A 27,491-nucleotide genomic window follows, 5' to 3' on the forward strand; every position below is an offset into this window, starting at 1 on the left:
TACTACCATGCTTCTAAACCAGTAGTTCTTAACTGGGGGTGATTTTGCCCAACCCACAGGAAATATTTGACAATATCTGGAGACGTTTTTGATTGTTACAACTTGGGGAGAGAGGGTGTGTTATGGGCTTATAGTAAGTAGAGGCCTGGGATTCTGCTAAACCTCCTATAATGCACAAGACAGCACAAAATAACTATCTGGCCCAAAGTATCAATAGTGCCAATGTTGAGAAACTTTAGCTTTTAGATGTTCCGGTCAAACTGATTGTTCTACACAAGAAGAAACTCAAGTATGAGCTTCTTTTTAAAAGACTCTGGGTCCCTCTACCTTGCTCCATCAATTTCTCCTGAAAAAGAGCTTGTACCTTCATCAGGCACCCCAATTTTTGCAGCTGTCCCCAGCGGACACCTCTAGATCACACGGATCTAGTGGCCAGTGACTGTAGGTCCCAAGAACTCTAACTAGCAGAGAAAGAGTTCTTACCTAGCTACCACACCCAGGGTACAGCAGGGGGCAACAATCTGAGGAATGCAGCATTACTGTAAAAGAGGACTCAGCTTATCTTCATAATTATGGCCTGAAGGGCAGGCTTCTAATTAAACACACATCTAAGGGCCCACTGTGATACTTTTTAGAGACCTAGGAGGATAGACACTATCTTGGTGCTCTCCTTCTGCCACACTCCAGAGTGCCAGTATCTCCAAGAGGGGAACTTTTACATGCATCTGGTATGCTGGCATCTTTTTGCAGCTGCTGCCCAGGTGATGCCCCTTTTTTGCCTGGCTTTGCTGGCCAGCAGGGCTTGCATTCCTGGGTCTTATGGGACTATAACAAATGGAAAGAGGGTTCCTGGCCAACTACCATAAACAGGGCACACCACAGACAGCAGGCTGAAAAGAGGCCTATTTGTTTGTCCTGGAATTCCAGCCTGAAGGGCATGCTTCGGGTTTGGCACACATCAAGGACATGCTCTCTGAGGTGCTCTCTGAGGATGAAAGCCAGGGGATGCCATTTGCACTCTCCCTCTGACTTGCTCCATGTTGTCAGTACCACCGAAAAAGGAGCTTGCACACTTGTCTAGCACACCAATATCTGCAACTGCCATGCAGGGAACATCTCTAAGTCTCCCAGCTCTGGTGGCGAGACGTATGCCTGCAGTCCCACAGAACTATATATATTTGCATACTTTAAAAGCTGTTTAAGGGTCTGGCTTCTAATCACCTGTACTATGTGCTGATTGAAATCCTCCCCTTTGGGACACTGACATGTTTTTGGCACACCCTCAATTACTGGGAGTCACTTGAAATAAAATAGACTATTTAGACAATCACAAAGATTTGAGAGAAAACCAAGAGCTAAGACAGGGATGAATAATAAGTTCCATCTCCTCCACAAGGCCACACACTCAAGGCTGATAAAGATAGATATTCAAATGATAGAAATCAATGCAGAGAGTTAAGGAAAATGAAGAAACAGAACAATATATTCTAAATAAAAGAACAAGACTACACCTCAGAAAAAAGTCCTTCATGGAATGTAGAAGGGTTATTTATCTGATAAAGAGTTCAAAATAGGAGCACCTGGGCAGTTCAGTTGGTTAAGCTTCTGCCTTTGGCTCAGGTCTTGATCCTGGGGTCCTGGGATTGAGCCCCACGTCGGGCTCCGTACTCAGTGGGGAGTCTGCTTGTCCCTCTGCCCCTCCCCCTGCTCCTGTTGTTTTCTCTCCCTCTCAAATGAATAAATAAAATCTTCTTTTAAAAAAAGAGTTCAAAATAGTGGCCATAAAGATGCTCACCAAGCTCAGGAGAAGAATGGAAGAACACAGTGAGAACTTCAACAAAGAGATAGAAAATATAAAAATGAAGAAGAAACAAATGGAAAAATATTCTGTGCTCACAAGCTGGAAAAATTAATGTTGTTAAAATGTCCATACTGCCCAATGTAATATACAGATTTAATGCACTCTCCATCAAAATTCCAATGGCATTTTTCACAGAACAAGTAATACCAAATTTTGTATGGAACCATAAGAGACCCCAAATAGCCAAAGCAATCTTGAGAAAGGAAAAGGAAGTGGGAGACATCATGTGCCCTGATTTCAAACTATACTACAAATCTATAGTAATCAAAATGGTATGGTACTGGCAGAAAAACAGACACATAGGTCAATGGAACGGAATACAGAACCCAGAAATAAATCCATGCATATATGGTCAATTAATTTATGACAGAGGAGCCAAGAATATACAATGGGGAAAGGACAGTCTCTTCAATAAATGGTGTTGAGAAAACTGGACAGCCACATGCAAAATAATGAAACCAGACCACTATTTTACACCACTCAAAAATATTAACTCAAAATAGATTAAAGACTTGAACATAAGACCTGAAACCATAAAACTCCTAGAAGGTAGCATGAGCAGTAAGATATTTGGCATTTGTCTTGGCTGTGATTTTTTTGTATTTGATACCAAAAGCAAAGGAAACAAAAGCAAAAACAAATGTGTGAATACACTTCTGGGTATTTATCCAAAGAAAATGAAAACACTAACTTGAAAAAATCTATGCGCCCAATTGCATCAGATTGTTATTTACAATAGTCAAGATATGGAAACAACTGAAGTATCCATTGACAGATGAATGAATAAAGAAAATGTGATATATATAATAGTGGAATATTATTCAGCAATAAAAAATAAAATCTTGCCATTTGCAACAACATGAATGGACTTGGAGGGCATTTTGCTAAGTGAAATAAATCAGAGAAAGACAAGTGCCATATGATCTCACTTATATGTGGAATCTTTAAAAACAAAACAAAACACCAAACTCATAGATACAGAGAATAGATTGGTAGTTGCCAAAGTGGGCATTGGGTGAAATGGGTAAAGGCGAGTTTATAATAAACTTCCAGTTCTGAAATAAATAAGTCATGGGATGTAATGTACAATATGATGACCATAGTTAATAATACTATGTTACATATTGAAAAGTTGCTGAGAGAGTAGGTCTTAAAAGTTCTCATCAAAAGAAAGATTCTGTAACTATGTATGGTGACAGATGTTAACTAGACTTATTGTGATGATTATATCACCATGTATTTAAATACCAAATTATTATGCTGTACACCTGAAACTAATATAAAGTTGTATGTTGATTATACCTCAATAATAAAAGAAAGAAAATATAAGAAAATAGCAAATAGAAGTCACAGAACTGAAGAATACAATAACTGAACTGAAAAATACACTAGAGGGATTCAACATAGACTAGATGAAGCAAAAGGAAAGATCAGTGAATTCAAAGACAGGATAGTAGAACTCAGAGCAGCAAAAAGAAAAAAAAGAATGAACAAACATGAAGATAGCTGAAGAGACTATGAGACAACATCAAGTGAACCAACATTCTCTTTATACGGTCCCAGAAGGAGAAGATAGAGAAGAGGCAGAAAACTTATTTGAAGAAATAATGGCTGAAAACGTTCCTAACCTGGAGAAAGAAACAGACATACAGATACAGGAAGCCCAGAGAGTTGCAAACAAGATGAATCAAAGAGACCCATATAAAGACACATTATTATCAGAAGTTAAAGACAAGAAGAGAATGTTAAAAAGCAAGAAGAGGAAAACAACTTGTAATGTTTTCATGAGACTATAGCAGATTTTTCAGCAGAAAATTTGCAGGCCAGAAGTGAGTGGAACAATATATTCAAAATGCTGAAAGAAAAAAACTTCCGAACAATACCCTACACAGCAGTGTCAATCAGAATTGAAGGAGAGATAAAGAGTTTTTCAAAGAAAAGCTAAACAAGTTCATTATCACTATACTGGCCTTATAAGAAATGTTAAAGGAGGGACACCTGGGTGGTTCAGTTGATTAAGTGACTAACTCTTTTTTTATTATTGTTAGTTTCAGAGGTAGAATTTAGTGATTCATCCATTGCATATAACAGCCAGTGCTCATTACATCAAGTGCCCTCCTTAATGCCCATCACCCAATTACCGCTTTCCCCCACCAACCTCCCCTCCAGCAACCCTCAGTTTGTTTCCTAGAATTAAGAGTCTCTTATGGTTTGCTTCCCTCTCTGTTTTCATCTTATTTTATTTTTCCTTCCCTTCCCCTATGTTCATCTGTTTTGTTTCTTAAATTCCATATATGAGTGAAATCCTATGGTATTTGTCTTTCTCTGACTGACTTATTTGGCTTAGCATAATACCCTCTAGTTCCATCCATGTCCTTGCAAATGACAAGATTTCATTCTTTTTGATGGCTGAGTAATATTCCAGTGTGAGTGTGAGTGAGTGCCTGTGTATGTATGTATATATTGTATGTATGTATATATATACATACATACATACATACACACACACACCACACCACACCTTCTTTATCTGAATCATCTGGGCTCTTTCAATATTTTGGCTATTGTGGAGTGTCTGACTCTTGATTTCACCTCAGGTCATGATCTCAGGGTTGTGAGATCAAGCCCCATGTCAGGCTCTGTGCTGGGTATGGAGCGTGCTTGAGATTTTCTCTCTCCCTCTCCCTCTGCCCCTCCTGGCATGAAAGAAAGAAAGAAAGAAAGAAAGAAAGAAAGAAAGAAAGAAAGAAAGAAAGAAAGAAAGAAAGAAAAGAAGAAGAAGAAGAAGAAAGAAAAAGAAAGAAAGAAAGAAAGAAAGAAAGAAAGAAAGAAAGAAAAAAAGAAAGAAAGATTAAAGGGACTTCTTTAAGCTGAAATTAAAGGGCACTAATTAGTAAAAGGAAAACATATGAAAAATATAAATCTCACTGGTAAGGGTAAATATATTGTAAAATTCAGAATAATCTAACAGTGTAAATGTGGTGAATTAATCACTTATAAAGCTAGTATGAAGGTTAAAAGACAAAAGTAGTAAAAACAACTATAACTGTAATTTGATAGGTGATACATGACATAAAAAGATGTAAATTATGATATCAAACACATAAAACATGGGAAGGGAGTAAAATATACAGCTTTATAATGCAGTCAAACTTAAATTGTTATCAACTTAGACTGTTACAAAAGTCGTTATATGTAAGCCTCATGGTAACCACAAAGCAATAACCTTAGCAGATACACAAAAGATAAGGAGAAAGGAATCTACATATACCACTACAGAAAATCTTCAAATCACAAAGGAAGAGAGCAAGAGAAGAAAGAAACAGAGGAACTACAAAATGGCAAAAAAAAAAAATTCAAAACAGCAATTACATACCTATCAATAATTACCTTAAATATAAGTGAACTACATTCTCAAATCAAAAGACATAGAGTGATTGAATGGAAAAAAAAATAAGACCCAGTTATATCCTGCCTATAAAAGACACACTTCAGATATAATGATACACACATAATGAAAGTGAACGGATGGAAAAAGATATTCCATGCAAATGGAAACCAAAAAAAAGGAGGCATAGTTATACTTATATCAGACAAAATAGACTTTAAAACAAAGACTGTAATAAGAGATAAAGAAGGTCATTATGTAATGATAAAGGGGACAATCCAACAAGAGAATATAACATTTGTAAATATCTATGCACCAACAAAGGAGCACCTAAGGGAGAAATACACAGCAACACAATATTAAGGGATTTAAATACTCCACTGTAATCAACAGATAGATTTTCCAGGCAGAAGATTAATACAGAAACATTGGCATTAAATGACACATTACAGGAGGTGGATTTAATAGATGATATATACAGAACATTTCATCCAAAAGCAACAGAATATACATTCTCCTCAAATACACATAGAACATTCTCCAGGATAGATCATGTTAGACAACAAAACAGTCTTAATAAATTTTAAAAGATTGACATAATATAAAGCATCTTTTCTGACCACAATGGTATGAAATCAGTAACCAGTTACAGGAAGAAACCTGGAAAAACCACAAATATGTGGATATTAAACATGTTACTGAACAACCAATGGGTCAAAGAAGAAATCAAAAGAGAAATCAAAAAATACCTTGAGACAAATGAAAATGGAAATACTGCATACCAAAATTTATGGGATGCAGAATTCTGAGACAATGGTGCTGTAGGAGGATCCTGAGCTCACTTTATTCCACAGACACTCTGAGATAACAGCCACATCAGGGCAACTAATTCATAAAATGACCCAAAGTCTGGCAGAAGAGACCTTCCACAGTTAATTGTAGAGAGAAGGCCACAATGAAAAGGGTAAGAGGGGCAGAGACACAGGTGGGAACCAAACCCTTGGTTAGACTAACCACAGTTGGAAGAGAAACCTCAAGTACAGAGAAGTTAAGAGGATTAGACCCCACCACCAGGCATCCCAGGCACAGGGGACCTGAAACTGGGAAGACAAGTTCCCATAACATTTGGCTTTGAAAACCAATGGGGCTTAACTTCATGAGCTTTTACAATCAGCCTGGCTTAATTCTGAGTACTTTAGAAATCAGTGGGTTTAGCCCCAGGAGAATCAGAGGGTGATAGGAAACAAGGTCCCTGATGTTAAAGAGACAGCATAATAAATAACCCAGCCAAGATACAGCATAGAAGCAGCAGTTTGAGAAGCACCTGGCATATAAGTGAAGGAGATTTATTTACTAATCCCAGAACATGTGCTGGAAGGGCAGGGATCTTTAGGAGAATTCTCAAAGAACAAAAGAGCTGGAAGCTGCCATTTCTCTCCCATCCACCCCCAGCCCAGATAGTTGGACACCTGCAGGAACCAGCAAGAACACTCTCCACCTAGCTTACTAACACTGTGCACCCTACCCCCATTCTTCTGTGTATCTGCCCCATTCAACCAGCCAATAGTCCTTCCAAAGCAGCTCCTGCTAAATCTCATCCTGCAAGCAGCTCCAGCATGGACAAACACCCACTCCAAAGTGACTCCTACCTTGGCAAGAGTTGAATATAACCACACACACCAGTACACCCACAGTCCCAGCAGTCAACCCTTATAGTTGGCAGTGCAGAGAGGGTATCTTGCTGATCAGTGTAACTGAAGTCCTGACAGAGACTGGGAGCAGGCATCTGGTCTGACTGCAGGCCTTGCCCACCAATAAAAGCCTCTCAGGAGACAATGCAGGGAGAGCGTCCTGCGAATCAGTGTGACTGCAGCCCTGGTAGATGAGCTGAGGGCAGGTATCTGGTCTGATTGTCAACACTTCCCAATTACAAGCCTGTGGCAGCCCCACATTGGCTTCTTAACAGCACAGGGACAAAATCCTGCCTAGTTTGCCCACAACAAGCAAAGCAGACCATTGTACCAACTGGATTGAAGGCAAACAAGGCTCAGCCACAAAAGAAGGGCAGACACAACCCACATAGGAGGCCCCACTGAAGTGCCTGGTTCTGGTGAACAGGAGACACTGTGCTATAGGGCACCATAAGATTTTTCATAGAACAACTACTTTGAAGATCAGGGGATGTAACTGACTTATCTAATACACAGAAACAAACACAAAGAGTTAGACAAAATGAGGAGACAGAGGAATATGTCCCAAATGAAAGAACAGGAAAAAAACACAGCAAAAGAGTTAAATGAAACAAAGATAAGCAATATACCTGATAAAGAATACAAAGTAATTGTCATAAAGATACTTACTGGAGTTGAGAAAAGACTGGAGGATCTCAGTGGGACCTTCAGCAAAGATATAGAAAATATAAAAAAGAACCAATTGCAGATAAAGAACAAAATAATTGAAATTAAAAATAAACTAGAGGGAATCAATAATAGATTAGAGGAGACAGAAGAACAGATTAACAACCTGGAAGACATGGTAATTGAAAGCAACCAAGCTAAAGAGCAAAAACAAAAAAGAATAATAATAAATGAGAATAGGTTAAGGGAAATTTGTGATCATCAAGCATAATAACATTCACATTATAGGGATCCCAGAAGGAAAAGAGAGAGGAGGCAGAAAATGTATTTAAGAAATAATGGCTGAAAACTTCCTTAATCTGGGGAAGGAAATAAAGATCCAGATCCGGGTAGCACAGACAGCCCCCAACAAAATCAGCCCAAATAAGTCCACACTAAGACACATAATAATTAAAATAGGAAAAACTAGTGATTAAGAAAGAATTTTAAAAGCAACAAGAAAAATAGTTTTATACAAGGGAAATACCATAAGGCTATCAGCTGACTTTTCAGAAGAAACTTTGCAGGGTGGAAGAGACTGGCATGATACACTCAAACTACTGAAAGGAAAAATCCTACAACCAAAAATACTTTACCCAGTAGGGCTGTCATTCAGAACATGAGAGATAAAGATTTTCCCAGACCAAAAAAAAAAAAAAAATCTAAAAAAGTTCATCACCATTAAGCCATTCTTACAAAAAAATGTTAAAGAAAAGAAAAGGCCAGGACGCCTGGGTGGCTCAGTTGTTAAGCATCTGTCTTTGGCTCAGGTCATGATCCCAGGGTCCTGGGATCGAGCCCCGCATCAGGATCCCTTGCTCCACAGGCAGCCTGCTTCTCCCTTTCCCACTCCCCCTGCTTATGTTCCCTCTCTCACTGTCTCTCTCTCTCTCTGTCAAATAAACAAATAAAATATTTTAAAAAAAAGAAAAGAAAAGGCCATAATCATGAGTAAGAAAATTATAAAAAGAAAAAATTTCACAGGTAACTGCAAGCATATAATAAGAATAGTAAATTCATCACGTAGAGAACCATTATGGAGGTTAAAGCATAAAAACAGTAAAATCAATTATCTCTATAAAAATCAGTCAAGGGATTCACAAAATAAAAGGATATAAAGTATGACATCCATAATACATGTGAAGGGAAGAGTAAAAACTTAGTGCTTTTAATGAGCTCAAACTTAAGCAACCATCAGCTTAATATAGACTGCTAGATGCATAAGATGTTACAAACCTAATGGTAACCACAAATCAAAAATCTGTAATAGATACACAAGAAATAAACACAAAGGAATCCAAGCATATCACTAAACAAAGCCATCAAAACATAAGGCACAAGAGCAAGAAAAGAAAAGAACAGTGAAGAACTACAAAAACAACCATAAAATAAGTGACAAATGGCAATAAGTACATACCTATCAATAATTACTTTTAATATAAATGAACTAAATGCTTTATTTAAGGCATAGAGGGACTGAATGGATAAGAAAGTAAGACAAATCTGTATGTTGCCTACAAGAGACTCTCTTCAGACCTAATGACATACAAATTGGAAGTGAAGGGATGGGAAAATATTTATCATGCAAATGGAAACAAAAAGGAAGCTGGCGTAGTAATACTTATGTCAGACAAAATAGACATTACAACAAAGACTAACAAGGGCAAAGAAGGACACTACGTAATGAGAAAGGGAGAAAAAACCTACAGGAGGATATAACAACTATAAATATTTGTGCACCCAATATGGGAGCACCTAAATACATAGTGTCACCATTAACAGAAATAAAGGAAGAAATTGATAGTGATAAAATAATAGTAGGGGATGTTAGCACCCCACTTATATCAATGGATACATCATCCAGACAAAAAATAGACAAAGAAATAGTGGCTTTGAATGATACATTGGACCAGATCAATCTAATAGATATATTTAGCACATTTCATCCAAAAAACAGGAGAATATACAATCTTTTCAAGTGCACATGGAACATTATCCAGAATATATTACATGTGAGGCCACAAAACAAGTCTCAATAAACTCAAAAAGATTGAAACCATATTATGTATGCCTTCCAACCACAATGGTATGAAACTAGAAATCAATCACAAGAAAAAATGTGGAAAGAACACAAATACAAGGAGGTTAAATAACCTGCTACTGAACAATGAAGGGTCAATGAAGAAATCAAAGAGGAAATCACAAAGTACACAGAGGCAAATAAAAATGAATATATAAGAGAATATTATGAAGAATTATATGCCAATAAATTGGACAACCTAGAAGAGATAGATAAATTCCTAGAAACATATAGCCTTCCAAAACTGAATCAAGAAGAAATAGAAAATTTGGACAGACCATTTACTAGCAATGAAATTGAATCAGTAATCAAAAAACTCCCAACAAACAAAAGTTCAGGACCAGCTGGCTTCACAGATGAATTCTACCAAACATTTACAGAAGAGTTATAATCTATTCTTCTCAAACTATCCAAAAAAACAAAAGAGGATGTAAAGCTTTCGAATTCATCCTATGAGGCCAGTATTACCCTCATTACCAAAACTAGACAAAGACCTTAAAAAAAAAACTATAGGTCAATATCCTTGATGAACACAGATACAAAAATCCCCCACAAAATATTATCAAACTGAATCTAAGAATACTATAAAAAAATCATTCACCATAATCAAGTGTTGCTCATTCAAAGGATGCAAATATACATAGACGATAGATAGATGTATAGATAGACAGATAGATGTAGACATCATAAAAAACAATTTAATCTTGCCATTTGCAACAACATGGATGGATCTAGAGGGTATAACACTAAATAAAATAGATCAGACAGGGTGACTGGGTGACTCAGTTAAGTGTCCAACTCTTGATCTCAGCTCAGGTCTTGATCTCAGGGTTGGGTGTTCAAGCTCCATGTTGGTCTCCATGCTGGGTGTGGAGCCTACTTAAAAAAATAAGTCAGACAAAGGCAAATACCATGTGATTTCACCATATGTGGTATTTAAGAAACAAAGCAAATGAACAAACAAAAAATGACAAACAGACTCTTAAATACAGAAAACAAATGAGTGGTTGCCAGAGCAGAGGTGGGTGGGGGTATGGGTGCAATAGGTGGACGGGATTAAGAGTATACTTTTCCTAATGAGCACTGATTAATGTATAGAATTGTTAATTCATTATATTGTACACCCAAAACTAATATAACATTGTAAGTTAATTATACTTTAATTTAAAAAAGAAAAAAGTTTAAGGGACACAGCAAAAGCAGTTCTGGGAGGAAGGTTCATACTGATAAAAACCTGTTGTGATGAGCACTGGGGGTTATACACAACCGATGAATCATTGAACACTAGATCAAAAACTAATGAGGTACTATATGTTGGTTAATTGAACATAATAAAAAAAACTGAAGAAATAAGAAAACCTCAAATGAACAACCTAACTTTACACTTCAAAGAAATAGAATAAGAACAAGTGAAGCCCAAAGTTAGTAAAAGTAAGGAAATTGCTAAGATTAGAGCAGCAATAAATGCAATTGAGACTAAAAAGACAATAGATCAATGAAGCTAAGAGGTGATTATTTTAAAAGATAAATAAAACTGACAAACCTTTAGCTACGCTCACCCTGAAAACAAAGAGAAGTCTCAAATAAATAAAATCAGAAATGAATGAGGAGATATTACAACTGATAACACAGAAATACAAAGGATCATAAGAGGGTACCATGAACAACTATACACCAACGAATTGGAAACCTAGAAGAAATGGATAAATTACTAGAAACATGAAACCACAAAGACTGAATCATAAAGAAAGAGAAAATCTGAACAGACAGATTACTAGTAGGGAAACTGAATCAATAATCAAAAACCTCCCAACAGGGGTACCTGGATGACTCAGTCTGTTGGGTGTTTGCCTTCGGCTCAGGTCATGATCCCGGGGTCCTGGGATCAAGCCCTGTGTCGGGCTCTGCTCAGCAGGGAGTCTGCTTCTCCCTCCCCCTCTGCCATTCCCCCTCCTTGTGTTCTCCTCTCTCTCTCTCTCTCTCTCTCTCTCTCTCTTCCTATCAAATAAGTAAATAAAATCTTAAAACAAAAACCTTCCAACAAACAAATGTCCAGGACCAAACACATTCATTAGTAAATTCTATCAAACATTAAAAAATAATACCAATCCTTCTCAAACTCTTTCAAAAAATAGAAGAAGGAACACTTCCAAACTCTTTCTATGAGGCCAACATCACCCTGATACCAAGACCAGACAAGGATGTCACAAGAAAAAAGTTTACAGGCCAATAACTCTGATGAACATAGATGCAAAAATCCTCAACGGAGTATTAACAAGCCAAATTCAACAGTACATTAAAAGGATCATACACTGTAATCAAGTGGGATTTATTCCAGGGGTGCAAGCCTGGCTCAATATGCACAAACCAATTGATGTAATATACCACATTCACAAAATGAAGAATAAAAATTATATGATCATTTCAATAGATGCAGAAAATCACTTGACAGGATTCAACATCTATTTATGATAAGAACTCTCAACAAAGTGGGTATAGAGAAAATACACTTCAACATAAAAAGCCATATATGACAAGCCCAGAGCTAACATCATACTCAATGGTGAAAAGCTTTCAGCTTTTTCTCTAAGATAAGGAACAAGACAAGGATGCTCACTCACCCTGCTTTTATTCAACATAGTATTAGAAACCCTGGGGGCAGGAAGAAAAAAGAAACAAAAGAGGATGAGGAAAGATGGTGGAGTAGGGACCCTATTTCAACTGGTCCCCTGAATTTAGCTGGATATCAACCAAACCATTCTGAACACCCATGAAATCAGCCTAAGATGTAAGAATATATATCTGGATCTCTACAAGCAGAAAACATCACCTATCCCGAGGTATGAAGCATGGAGCTGAGATTCTGAGGGCAGATATTGGAAGATAAACAGAAGGGGGAGGAGCCACCATAAGCTGGTGCCAGGAACATGAAATAAAACTGGAGCGCAAAAGCGTCTCGTGTTTGGGACAGGGCACAGACTCGCAGACCCTTAGCTGCGGGGAAAGGACTTTAGTCCAGCCTCCTGCCAGGATCCAGGAGCTGCAAATGCACACACACAAACTGCGGGTGGCTTGCAGTTTTAGAAACACAAAGGGAAGAGACGACCCCGGCCTTGGGGTGCACCTCTGGGTGTGTTGCTCTGTGGTTCTACAACCGGGGAGGATGTAGTTTTTAGAAGCACAGACAGAAATGGAGACTGTGTCGCCTGGAGAGCTCAGTGATGAGCAGACTGCAATTTCTCTGTTCTGAGACAGAGGTTTGATTGTGGTCACTTCTGCTCTGACTCTCAGAAGAGATGCAGAAAGCCGCCAGGGAAAGCCACCAGAGAACAAAAGCCCAAAAAACCGGTTTTCACTGAGACAACCCCCCCCACAGGGGGCAGGGCAACTCTGCCCAAGCAGGGTTGCCTGAGTAACAGCACAGCAGGCCCCTCCCCCAGAAGACAGGCTGAAAGAACAAGAGGCTGACAGCCCTAAGGTCCCTATAAAATAGGTGCATCTTGGGTCCTCGTTAATATTCTGGACTCTGTACATTCTCTCAACCACCTCCCCCAACAGAATGACTAAGAGGGGGAACCCCCAACAAAGAAAAGAATCAAAGACTGTGGCCTCTGCCACAGACCTAATGGATATGGATATAATTAAGACGTCAGAAATAGACTTCAGAGTAACAATTATGAAGTCGATATCTAGGCCTGAAAAAAATATTAGCGACAATATAGAATCTCTAAGGGCAGAAATGAGATCTAATCAGGCTGAACATAAAAATGCTATGAATTACTCTGACTGCCAAGGTAATGAGGTAAGTGAATTAGTGAGTTAGAAGATAAGATGATAGAAAAGAAGGAAACCGAGGAGGCCTGGGAAAAACAGATTAAAGCCCAAGAGCTCAGGCTGAGAGAGACTAATGACTCCATGAAACATTCCAATGTCAGAATTATTGGGATCCCTGAGGGGGGAGAGAGAGAGGTGTCTAGAAGATATATTTGAGCAAATCATAGCTGAGAACTTCCCCAATCTGGGGAAGGAAAAAAGCATTTGTGTCCAAGAGGCAGAGAGGACCCCTCCCAAGATCAATGAGAACAGACTAACTCCCTGACATATAATAGTACAATTTGCAAATGTTAGATCCAAGGAAAGGTCTTGAAAACAGATAGAAGGAAGAGATTTCTTACGCACAGAGGGAGGAACATCAGAATAACGTCAGACCTGTCCACAGAGACCTGGAATGCCAGAAAGGACTGGCAAGATATATTCAGGGTACTAAATGAGAAGAACATCCAGCCAAGGATATTTTATCCAGCAAGGCTGTCATTCAGAATGGATGGAGAGACAAGAAGTGTCCGTGACCAGCAGAAACTGAAAGAACATGTGACCACCAAGCTGGCCCCGCAAGAAATATTAAGGGGGATTCTATAAAAGAAGAAAGAACCCAAGAGTAATATAGACCAGGAATTTACAGAGACAATCTATAGAAACAAGGACTTCACAGGCAACATAATGGGAATAAAATCATATCTTTCAATAATCACTCTCAGCCTAAATGCTCCCATGAAACAGCACAGGGTTGCAGATTGGATAAAAAGACATGACCCATCTATATGCTGTCTACAAGAGACTCAATTTGAACCTAAAGATACCTCCAGACTGAAAGTGAGGGGATGGAGAACAATTTTTCATGCCAATGGACGTCAAAAGAAAGCTGGGGTAGCAATTCTCATATCAGACAAATTAGATTTTAAGCTAAAGACTGTAGTAAGAGATACAGAAGGACACTATATCATTTTTAAAGTGTCTATCCAACAAAAAGATCTAACAATTGTAAATATCTATGCCCCCAACATGGGAACAGCCAGCTACATAAGCCAACTGTTAACCAAAATAAAGAAACGTATTGATAATAATACTTTAATAGTAGGAGACCTCAACACTCCACTCTCAGCAATAGACAGATCATCTAAGCATAAGATCAACAAAGAAAAAAGAACTTTGAATGACACACTGGACCAGATGGACTTCATAGATATATACAGAACATTCTACCCTAAAACAACAGCATAAACATTCTTCTCAAATGCACATGGAACTTTCTTCAGAATAGACTACATACTGGGTCATGAATCAGGTCTCAACCGATACCAAAAGATTGAGATTATTCCCTGCATATTTTCAGACCACAGTGCTTTGAAACTGGAACTCAATCACAAGAAAACATTTGGAAGGAATTCAAACACTTGGAAGCTAAAGACCATCCTGCTAAAGAATGTTTGGGTCAACCAGGAAATTAAAGAACTTAAACAATTCATGGAAACCAATGAGAATGAAAACACATCAGTCCAAAATCTATAGGATACTGCAAAGGCAGTCCTAAGGGGGAAATACATAGCCATCTAAGCCTCACTCAAAAAAGTAGAAAAATCCCAAATATACAAGCTAACCTTAAGGAACTGGAAAAAGAACAACAAATAAAACCTAAACCAAGCAAGAGAAGAGAAATAATAAAGACTGGAGCAGAAATCAACGAATTAGAAACCAGAAATACAGTAGAGAAGATCAATGAAACTAGAAATTGGTTCTTTGAAAGAATTAATAAGATCAATAAAGCACTGGCCAGATTTATCCAAAAGAAGAGAGAAAGGGCCCAAATTAATAAAATTATGAACAAAAGTGGAGAGATCATGAATAACACCAAAGAAATAGAAACAATTATTAGATATTATTATCAGCAACTATATGCCAATAAATTAAGCAATGTGGAAGAAATGGATGCCTTCCTGGAAACCTATAAACTACCAAGACTGAAACAGGAAGAAACTGACAATCTGAATAGACCAATAACCAGTAACGAAATTGAAGCAGTAATCAAAAACCTCCCAAAAAACAAGAGTCCATGGCCCGATGAATTCCCAGGGGAATTCTGCAAAACATTTAAAGAAGAAATAATACCTATTCTCCTGAAGCTGTTTCAAAAAATAGAAACAGGAGTTTTTCGGAGTTAAGATGGCGGAGGAGTAGGAGACACCGTTTTCAGCCGGTCCTCCGAGTCGAGCTGGATAGGTACCAGACCAGCCTAAACAACCACGGAACCAGCCTGAGACGCAGGAAGACGCATCTGGATCTCTACAAATGAATATCTCCAGCGCTGAGTATTGAGAGTGCAGAGCGGGGAGCCATGAAACTGTGCACAGATATCGGAAGATAACGGAAGGGGAGGGAGCCGCCGTGTTCCGGCGCCAGGAAGCGGCAGCCACTTGCACGGGAGAGCAGGCGGGGCTCGTGGACGGCACCCGCAAAACAGCAGACTGAGACCGTGAGCCGGGTGCGCGCGCCACCAGGCATCTCGCGGAACCCCGGAATCCCGGTGCGCTTACTGGATCCAGACTGAGACCGGGAGATCCGGGAGCGCGCGCGTGGCGGCTGGCGGCATTGAAACACAAAGGACAGAAGCGCGCCGGCCCTGGAAGTGAGGGCTGGGACGCCGGGTGTGGGCGCACATCCCGGGGCTGCAGGGTTGAGCAGCACCAAGCAAACAAGGATTAAATTGGCCAGAACATTAGTAGAGAACGGGCATCAATCCCTCTGTTCTGTGACAGAGGCGGAAATCGGCGCTGCTGCTCTGACTCAAGAAGAGGCACAGCAAACCGCCAGGAAAGCCGCCAGAGAACAAAAGCCTGGAAATACCGGCTCAGAGAGTGCCCATCCCCATCCCCTCGCGGGGACACGGAACTCTACCCAAACAGGGTTGCCTGAGTATCGGCGCGCAGGCCCTCCCCAGAAGGCAGGCTGAAAAATCAAAGAAGCCCAAACCCGAGGCGCCTGGGTGGTGCAGTCATGAGCGCCTGTCTTCGGCTAGGGCGTGATCCGGCGTTCCGGAAAGGAGTCCCTCATCGGGCTCCTCCGCTGGGAGCCTGCTGCTTCCTCTCCCACCCCCCTGCTTCTGTTCCCTCTCTCGCTGGTTGCTGCCACATAAATAAATAAATAAAATCTTTAAAGAAGAAGCCCACATCCCTAAGATCCCTATAAAACAAGGGGCATGGCCTGGGACCCAGTCAATAATTTGGGCTCGGACAACCCCGCACTCCTCCTCATCAGAATGACAAGAAGGAGAAGCCCCCAGCAAAAGAAAAGACAGTGAGTCTATGGCCTCTGCCACAGAAATAATGGATATGGATGTAACCAAATTATCAGAAATGGAATTCAGAGTAACGATGGTCAAAATGATGAGTAGAATTGAAAAAACTATTAACGAAAAGGTTACTGAGAATATAGAATCCCTAAGGACAGAAATGAGAGCGAATCGGACAGAAATTAAAAATTCTATGAGCCAAATGCAGGCAAAACTAGAGGCTCTGACGGCCAGGGTCGCAGAAGCAGAGGAACGGGTTAGTGAATTGGAGGATGGGTTAATAGAGGAAAAAAATGAAAATAGAAGATGGTCTTAAAAAATCACGCCCACGAATGTAGGTTACGGGAGATTTACTGACTCAACGAACGATCAATGTTAGAATCATCGGCTGCCCGAGGTGGAAAAACAGAGAGTCTAGAAGAGATATTTGAACAAATTGTAGCTGAAAACTTCCCTAATCCCAACAGGGAAACAAACATTCGTGTCAAGAGGCAGAGGGACCCTCCCAAGCTCAACCATGACAAACCTCGCCCGCGTCACGTCATAGTGCAATTCGCAAATATTAGATGCAAAGGATACAGTATTGAAGCGGCCAGGGCAAAGAAATTTCTCACGTCCAAGGCAAAAGCATCAGAATTACGTCAGACCTGTCTACACAGACCTGGAATGAGAGAAAGGGTTGGGGGAGCATATTTAAAGCTCTTTCAGAGAAAAAACATGCAGCCAAGGATCCTTTATCCAGCAAGGCTGTCATTCAGAATTGATGGAGAAATAAAGACATTTCAGAATCGCCAGTCACTAACCAATTTTGTAACCACAAACCAGCCCTCGGGAGATATTACGGGGTTCTATAAAAGTAAAAGGCCCCAAGAGTGATACAGAACAGAAAGTCACAGCCAATACAAACAAAGGACTTTACTGGCAACATGGCAACATTAAAATCATATCTCTCAGTACTCAGTCTTAATGTAAATGGTTTGAACCATCCCATAACCGCCACAGGGTTGCAGATTGGATAAAAGAAATAGACCCATCCATTTGCTGTCTACAAGAGACTCATTTCACAAAGATGCATTCAGACTGAGGAATAAGGATGAATTTCATCTTTCACGCAAATGGACCTCAAAAGAAAGCTGGGGTAGCAATTCTCATATCAGATAAATTGGATTTTAAACTACAGACTATAGTTAGAGAGCAGCAGAAGGGCACTATATTATTCTTAAGGGAAGTATTCAACAAGTGGATATGACTATTATAAATATATATCCCCCAAACAGGAGCAGCAAGATACACAAGCCAACTCTTAACCAGAATAAAGAGACATATAGATAAAAATACATTAATAGGAGGGGACCTCAACACTCCACTCTCAGAAATAGACAGAACACCCTGGCAAAAACTAAGCAAAGAATCAAAGGCTTTGAATGCCATACTCGACGAGTTGGACCTCTTAGATATATATAGAACACTACACCCCAGAACCAAAGAATACTCATTCTATTCTAATGCCCATGGAACATTTTCAAGAATAGACCATGTTCTGGGTCACAAAACAGGTCTCAACATTAAAGATTGAAATGATCCCTGCATATTCTCAGACCACAACGCTCTAAATTGGAACTCAACCACAAGGAAAAATTTGGAAGAAACTCAAACACTTGAGACTAAGAACCATCCTGCTCAGGAATGACTCGATAAACCAGGAAATCAAAAATCAAATTAAACAATTTATGGAGACCAATGAGAATGAAAAATACAAGTCCAAAACCTATGGGATACTGCAAAGGCAGTCTAAGGAAATACATAGCCATCCAAGCCTCACAAAAGAATAGAAAAATCTAAAATGCAGTTTTTATATTCTCACCTCAAGAAGCTGGAACAGCAACAGAGGGACAGGCCTAATCAACTCACGAGGAAGCAGTTGACCAAAATTAGAGCTGAAATCAATCAAGCAGAAACCAGAAGTACAGTAGAGCAGATCAACAGGACTAGAAGCTGGTTCTTGGAGAGAATCAATAAAATTGACAGACCACTGGCAAGACTTATCCAAAAGAAAAGAGAAAGGACCCAGATTATTAAAATTATGAATGAATGAAAAAGGAGAGGTCACGACGAGCACCATTGAAATTGGAAGGATTATTAGAAATTTTTATCAACAGCTATATGCCAATAAACTAAGCAATCTGGAAGAGATGGAATCCTTCCTGGAAACCTATAAACTACCAAGACTGAAACCGGAAGAAATTGATTCCTTAAACAGGCCAATTAATTATGAAGAGATTGAGTCAGTGATAAACAACCTTCCAAATAACAAAACTCCAGGCCCGGACGGTTTTCCTGGGGAATTCTACCAAACATTCAAAGAAGAAATAATACCTATTCTCCTAAAGCTATTTCAAAAATAGAAACAGAAGGAAAGCTACCAAACTCATTCTATGAGGCCAATATTACCTTGATCCCCAAACCAGGCAAAGACCCCTCAAAAGGAGAATTACAGACCGATTTCCTAATGAATATGGACGCCAAAATCCTCAACAAGATCCTTGCTAATAGAATCCAACAGTTCATTAAAAGGATTATCCACCACGATCAAGTGGGATTCATACCTGGGATGCAAGCGTGGTTCAATATTCAAAATCAATCAGCGTGATACATCATATCAACAAGAAAAGACTCAGGAACCATATGATCCTCTCAATCGATGCACAAAAAGCATTTGACAAAATACAGCATCCTTTCCTGATTAAAACCCTTCAGAGTGTAGGAATAGAAGGTACATTTCTCAATCTCATAAAAGCCATCTATGAAAAGCCTACTGCAAATATTATTCTCAATGGGGAAAAGCTGGAAGCCTTTCCCTTAAGATCAGGAACTCGACAAGGATGCCCACTCTCGCCACTATTATTCAACATAGTACTAGAAGTCCTTGCAACAGCAATCAGGCGACAAAAGGAATCAAAGGTATTCAAATTGGCAAAGAAGAAGTCAAAATGTCTCTCTTCTGCAGATGACATGATACTCTATATGGAAAACCAAAAGAAGCCACTCCCAAACTATTAGAAGTTATAGAGCAATTCAGTAACGTGGTAGGATACAAAATAAATGCTCAGAAATCAGTTGCATTGCTATACACGAATAATGAGACTGAAGAAAGAGAAATTAGGGAATCCATCCCATTTACAATAGCACCAAAAACCATACGTTTTCTTGGAAATAACTTAACCAGAGACGTAAAGGGTCTATATTCTAGAAACTATAAATCACTCTTGAAAGACATTGAGGAAGACAAAAAGATGCGAAAATATTCCATGCTCATGGATCTGAAGAATTAACATAGTTAAAATGTCCATGCTACCCAGAGCAATCTACACTTTCAATGCTATCCCGATCAAAATACCAAGGACATTTTCAAAGAACTGGAACAAATAGTCCCTTAAATTTGTATGGAAACAGAAAAGGCCCCGAATCTCAAGGAACTGTTGAAAAGGAAAAACAAAGCTGGGGCATCACAATGCCAGATTTTGAGCTGTACTACAAAGCTGTGGATCACAAAAAGACAGCATGGTACTGGCACAAAAACAGACACATAGACCAATGGAACAGAATAGAGAGCCCAGAAATGGACCCTCGGCTCTTTGGGCAACTAATATTTGATAAAGCAGGAAAAACATCCGATGGGAAAAGACAGTCTCTTCAATAAGTGGTGCTGGGAAAATTGGACAGCTACATGCAAGAGAATGAAACTTGACCACTATCTCACCCATACACAAAAATAAACTCCAAATGGATGAAAGACCTCGATGTGAGACAGGAATCCATCAAAATTCTAGAGGAGAAATAGGCAACAACCTCTACGACATCAGGCCAAAGCAACCTTTTTCATGACACATCCCCAAAGGCAAGAGAAACAAAAGATAAGATGAACATGGGACTTCATCAAGATTAAAAGTTTCTGCACAGCCAAGAGAAACAGTCAGAAAAACTAAGAGGCAGCCACGGAATGGGAGAATATATTTGCAAATGACACTACAGATAAAGGACTGGTATCCAAGATCTACAAAGAACTTCTCAAACTCAATACACGAGAAACAAATAAACAAATCAAAAAATGGGCAGAAGATATGAACAGACAATTTTCCAATGAAGACATACAAATGGCTAACAGACACATGAAAAAATGTTCAAAATCATTAGCCATCAAAGAAATTCAAATCAAAACCACACTGAGATACCACCTTACGCCAGTTAGAATGGCAAAAATAGACAAGGCAAGAAACAACAATTGTTGGAGAGGATGTGGAGAAGGGGATCCCTCCTACATTGTTGGTGGGAATCAAGTTGGTACAGCCACTCTGGAAAACAGTGTGGAGGTCCTTAAAAAGTTAAAAATTGAGCTACCCTATGACCCAGCCATTTGCACTACTGGGTATTTTAAAAGATACAGGCGTAGTGAAGAGAAGGGCCATATGCACCCCAATGTTCATAGCAGCAATGTCCACAATAGCTAAATTGTGGAAGGGCCGAATGCCCTTCAACAGATGACTGGATTAAGAAGTTGTGGTCCATATATACGATGGAATATTACTCAGCTATCAGAAAGAATGAGTTCTCAACATTTGCTACAACATGGACAGCACTGGAGGAGATAATGCTAAGTGAAATAAGTCAAGCAGAGAAAGACAACTATCATATGATTTCTCTCATCTATGGAACATAAGAACTAGGATGATCGGTAGGGGAAGAGAGGGATAAAGAAAGGGGGTAATCAGAAGGGGGAATGAAACATGAGAGACTATGGACTATGAGAAACAAACTGAGGACTTCAGAGGGGAGGGGGTGGGGAATGGGATAGCCGGTGATGGGTAGTAAGGAGGGCACGTATTGCATGGTGCACTGGGTGTTATACACAACTAATGAATCATCGAGCCTTACGCCGAAGGGGATGTACTGTATGGTGACTAACATAATATAATAATAATAATAATAATAATAAAAAAATCATTAAAAAAAATAAGTTCGAGCCCCATGATGGGTGTGGAAATTACTTAAAACTAAAATCTTCATTGGGGCACCTGGGTGGCTCGGTCGGTTAGGCTTCTGACTCTTGATTTTCGCTCAGGTCATGATCTCAGCGTCATGAGATTGAGCCCTGACTCAGGCTCCGTGGTAGGCCCAGGGTCAGGCTCTGTGTCAGGCTCCATGCTTAGTGGGGAGTCTGCTTCTTCCTTCTCCCTGTCCCTCTGCCCCTCCCCCTACTTGCACTCTCTCTCTAAAATAAATAAACAAATAAGTAAATAAAACCTTCTAAATAAATAAATAAAAACAAAAAAAAAATAGAAACAGAAGGAAAACTTCCAAACGCATTCTATGAGGCCAGCATTACCTTGATCCCAAAACCAGGCAAAGACCCCATCAAAAAGGAGAATTACAGACCGATATCCCTGACGAATATAGATGCCAAAATTCTCAACAAGATCCTAGTCAATAGGATCCAACAGTACATTAAAAATATTATCCACCACGAACAGGTGGGATTTATTCCTGGGATGCAAGTGTGGTTCAGCATTCTCAAATCAATCGTTGCGATAGAACACATTAATAAGAGACAAGAACCATATGATCCTTTCAATTGATGCAGAAAAAGCATTTGACAAAATACAGCATTCTTTCCAGATTAAAACTCTTCAGAGTGTAGGGATAAAGGGAAGATTCCTCAATTTCATAAAAACCATCTATGAAAAGCCCACAGCAAATATCATTCTCAATTAGGAAAAGCTTATCCCTTAAGATCAGGAACACAACAAGGATGCCCATTCTCACCATTATTGTTCAACATAGTACTAGAAGACCTAGCATAAGCAAAGAGACAACAAAAAGAAATAAAAGGTATTCAAATTGGGAAAGAAGGAGTCAAACTCTCTCTCTTATTGCAGATGACATGATACTTTATGTGGAAAACCCAAACGACTCCACCCCCAAATTTCTAGAACTCATACAACAATTCAGTAATGTGGCAAGATACAAAATCAGTGCACAGAAATCAGTTGCTTTTCTATACCCCAACAATGTAACTGTAGAAAGAGAAATTAGAGATCATTTCCATTTACAATAGCACCAAAAACCATAAGATGCCTTGGAATAAACCTAACCAAGGAGGTAAAGGATCTATACTCTAGAAACTACAGAACACTTATGAAAGAAATTGAAGAAGATACAAAGAGATGGAAAAACATTCCATGCTCATAGATTGGAAGAATAAACATCATTAAAATGTCTGTGCTGCCCAGAGCAATCTATACTTTCAACGCCATCCTGATCAAAATACCAATGGCATTTTTCAAAGAGCTGGAACAAACAGCCCTTAAATTTGTATGGAACCAGAAAAAACCCTGAATCGCCAAGGAAATGTTGAAAAAGAAAAACAAAGCTGGGGGCATCACGTTGCCAGATTTCAAGCTATACTACAAATCTGTGATCACCAAGACAGCATGGTACTGGCACAAAAACAGACACACAGATCAATGGAACAGAATAGAGAGCCCAGATATAGACCCTGAACTTTATGGTAGAATAATTGTCAACAAAGCAGGAAAAAATATCCAATAGAAAAAAGACAGTCTCTTCAATAAATGGTGCTGGGAAAATTGGACATCTATATACAGAAGAAAGAAACTTGACCATTCTCTTACACCATACACAATGATAAACTCTAAATGGATGAAAGACCTCAATGTGAGACAAGAATCCATCAACATCCTAGAGAAGAACATAGGCAATAACCTCTTTGATACTGGCCACAGCAACTTCTTTCAAGACAAGTCCCAAAAGGCAAGGTAAACAAAAGAAAAAATGAACTTGTGGGACTTCATCAAGATAAAAAGCTTTTGCACAGCAAAGGAAGCAGTCAACAAAACAAAGAGGCAACCCACGGAAGGAGAGATTTTTACAAATGACATTACAGATAAAGGGCTGGTATCCAAGATCTATAAAGAACTTCTCAAACTCAACACCCAAAAAACAATCAAGTCAAAAAATGGGCAGACGACATGAACAGACACTTCTCCAAAGAAGACATATGAATAGCTAACAGACACATGAAAAAATGTGCAACATCATTAGCCATCAGGGATATTCAAATCAAAACCACATTGAGATACCACCTTATACCAGTTCGAATGGCAAAAAGTAATAAGGCAGGAAACAACAAATGTTGGAGAGGATGTGGAGAAAGGGGAATGCTCTTACACTGTTGGTGAGAATGCAAGTTCGTACAGCCACTTTGGAAAACAGAATGGAAGTTCCTCAAAAAGTTAAAAATAGAGCTACCCTATGACCCAGCAATTGCACTGCTAGGTATTTACCCCAAAGGTACGGATGTAGTGAAAAGAAGGGGCACATTCACTCCAATGTTCATAACAGCAATGTTCACAACAGCCAAACTGTGGAAGGAGCTAAGATGCCCTTCAACTGACGAATGAATAAAGAAGATATGGTCCATATATATTAATGGAATATTGCTCAGCCATCAGAAAAGATGAATACCCACCATTTGCATCGATATGGATGGAACTGGAAGGGATTATGCTAAGTGAAATAAGTCAAGCAGAGAAAGGCCATTATCATATGGCTTCACTTATATGTGGAACATAAGGAATAGCATGGAGGACATTAGGAGAAGGAAGGAAAAAATGATGGGGGGAATCAGAGAGGGAGATGAACCATGACAGACTATGGACTCTGGGACCCAAACTGAGGGTTTCAGAGGGGAGGGGATGGGGGATGTGTTAGCATGGTGATGGGTATTAAGGAGGGCACATATTGCAATGAGCACTGGGTGTTATATGCAAACAATGAAGCATGGAACACTACATCAAAAACTAATGAAGTATTGTATGGTGACTAACATAACATAAAAAGGAAAGGAAGGAAGGAAGGAAGGAAGGAAGGAAGGAAGGAAGGAAGAAAGAAAGAAAGAAAGAAAGAAAGAAAGAAAGAAAGAAAGAAAGAGAAAAGAAAGAGAGAAAGTCATCCAGGTATAAAAGAAATAAGTCACAGAGTTGAAAAGTATAGCATAGGGAATAGAGACAATAATATTATAGTAACATTGTATTGTGACTACACTAATCATGGTGAACATTAAGTAATGTATAGAATTGTTGGATCAATACGTTATACACCTGAAACTAATATAACATTGCATGTCAATAATACTTCAATAATAAATTCTTTAAAGCATCCAAATCATAGATGAAGAAGTAAATCTGTCACTATTTGCAGATGACATATTATATACAGAAGACCCTAAAGAGTTTACAAAAAACTGTTAGAACTAATGAATTCAGGAAAGTTTCAAGATTAAAAATTAATATACAAAAATCTGTTGCATTGTTATTTACTAATAAACTATCAGAAAGAGAAATTAAGACAACAATCTCATTTATAATTGTTTCAAAAAGAATAAAATACCTAGGAATAAATTTAACCAAGGAGATGAAAGACCTATACTCTGAAAACTATAAGATATTGATGAAAGAAATTAAATAAGGCACAAATAAATGGAAAAATATTCTGTGCTCATGGATTGGAAGAATTAATATTGTTAAAATGTCTATACTGCCCAATGCAAGCTACAGATTCAATGCAATCTCTATCAAAATTCCAATGGGGGGGTGACTGGGTGGCTCAGGTAAACATCTGACTCTTGATTTCAGCTCAGGTCATAACCTCAGGGTCATGAGATTGAGCCCCATATCAGGCTCCATACTCATCGTGGAGTCTGCTTGGCATTTTCTTTTTCTCACTCCCCCTCTGCCCCTTCCCCAAACTCACGCACAAGCATGCTTACACGCTCTAAATAAATAAATAAATAAATAAATAAATAAATAAATGAATGAATAAAATACTTTTTAAAAATTCCAATGGTATTTTTCACAGAAATAGAACAATCCCAAAATTTGTATGGAACCACGATAGACCCCAAATAAGCAACACAATCCTGAGTAAGAAGAACAAAGCAGGAGGCATCATACTCCATGATTTAAAACTGTATTACAAAGTCATAGTAATAAAAACAGTATGGTATTAGCATAAAGACAGGCACATAGATCAATGGAACAAAAGAGCACAGAAATAAACCCATGCATATCTTCTCAATTGATTGGCAAAGGAGCCAAGAATATACAATGGGGAAAGGAGACTCTTCAATAAATGGTGCTGGAAAAAGTGAACAGCCACACGCAAAAAAGAATGAAACTGGACCAGTATCTTATACCACGCACAAAAAATAACTCAAATGGATTCAAGACTTGAATGTAAGACCTGAAACCATAAAACTCTTAAAAGAAAACATAGGCGGTAAGTTTCTTGATATCAGACATGCCATGGTTTTTTGGATTTGACACCAAAAGTAAAGACAACAATGGAAAAAATAAACAAGTGAAATTACTAAAAAGCTTTTGCAGAGGAGTTACAATGAAGAAATTATGACGGAGGAGTAGGGGAATCCTAAGATTGCCTCATCCCTCAAACACAGCTAGATAAATGTCAAATCATTTCGAACACCCAAGAAATCAATCTGAGGACTGAGAGAGCAAAACTGCACAAGTAGAGGTAGCAAAATGAGCATATTATGGAAGGGAGGAGCTGAGGAGAGTTGATTTGGGGGAGAAAGGAACTGTGGGTGCTGTAAAGAGGAGGAAGCCCTGATCACAGAGAAAGGAGTGAGAGAGAAAGAGAGACAGAAAGAGTGAAAACGTGTGCGGGGAGTTGCACAAGAAAAATTCTTCCCCAAAACCACTGACTGGGAAAAGAGGAGAGGCTGAACTCCGCAAGTTTTTTTAAGTGGCAGAGCACAAAGTCTGAAGCTTTGGAGGTCCACACCATCACCAGTGTCATGTCTGGTGGGCTTGGTGGTGCTCCAGTGGGGAAGGAGGACAGGGATCAGGGAGTGGGCAGCGTGGTCTGAGGATCACCTGGGTCACTCAGGGAGAAACAGTTCCCCTGCTTGGAGTGCATTTGGGAGAGGTGGCATGGCTTCTCCAGGGACAAAAGATCCAGGGGGCAACACTGAGCTGCCCCATTCACTAGCATAGGAACAGAGACACAAGCTGAGGACAGCAATCCTTGGTGCCAGGTTTTGGTTGTGCTTTACCATAAACCCCAAACTGCTGCTCAGTTTCGCAACTAATTTCCTAGACAAAATGGCACTGGCTACAGCACAGTAAGACCCTCCCCCCAGAGGATCAGTGCAGATCCGTGCCACACAGATCTCTAAAATTTGAAGATTTGAAATCCAGCTGAACCCCTGAGATAAAACACAGGAGTACTGCGCCACCTGGCAGGCAGACAGCCTAGATGCAAACAGGCTGAAGGCAGGAATCTGGTGGAAGTTGGGGGACACAAGAGGGGTGATTGTTTGCTCTTCTGTGAGGGCTTCCTGAAGAGTGGTGGGTGCGAACTTTTCACTCCAGGTAGGAGAGAGCAGGGCAAGGCCATCCCCCCACCCCCACCCCCACCCCCGCCCCGCCCCGCCCCGCCCCGCCCCAATCAGCACCGACCACCTCAGTGAGCAAAACAGCACCACCTAGTGGAGGCTGGGGCCACTTACAACAAGCCCTTCCTCCCTGCATCCTGCAGGTGCA

General features: G+C 39.5%; 1 protein-coding gene across 1 annotated transcript in view; it reads left to right on the top strand.

Annotated features, from left to right (window-relative positions):
- Nucleotides 1–27,491, top strand: part of DGKK (diacylglycerol kinase kappa) — a 181,647-nt gene that overhangs the window by 68,147 nt on the left and 86,009 nt on the right. The window lies entirely within an intron of this gene.

This window comes from Ursus maritimus (assembly GCF_017311325.1).
Source record: "Ursus maritimus isolate PB19 chromosome X unlocalized genomic scaffold, ASM1731132v1 scaffold_X1, whole genome shotgun sequence".
Taxonomy (NCBI): Eukaryota; Metazoa; Chordata; class Mammalia; order Carnivora; family Ursidae; genus Ursus; species Ursus maritimus.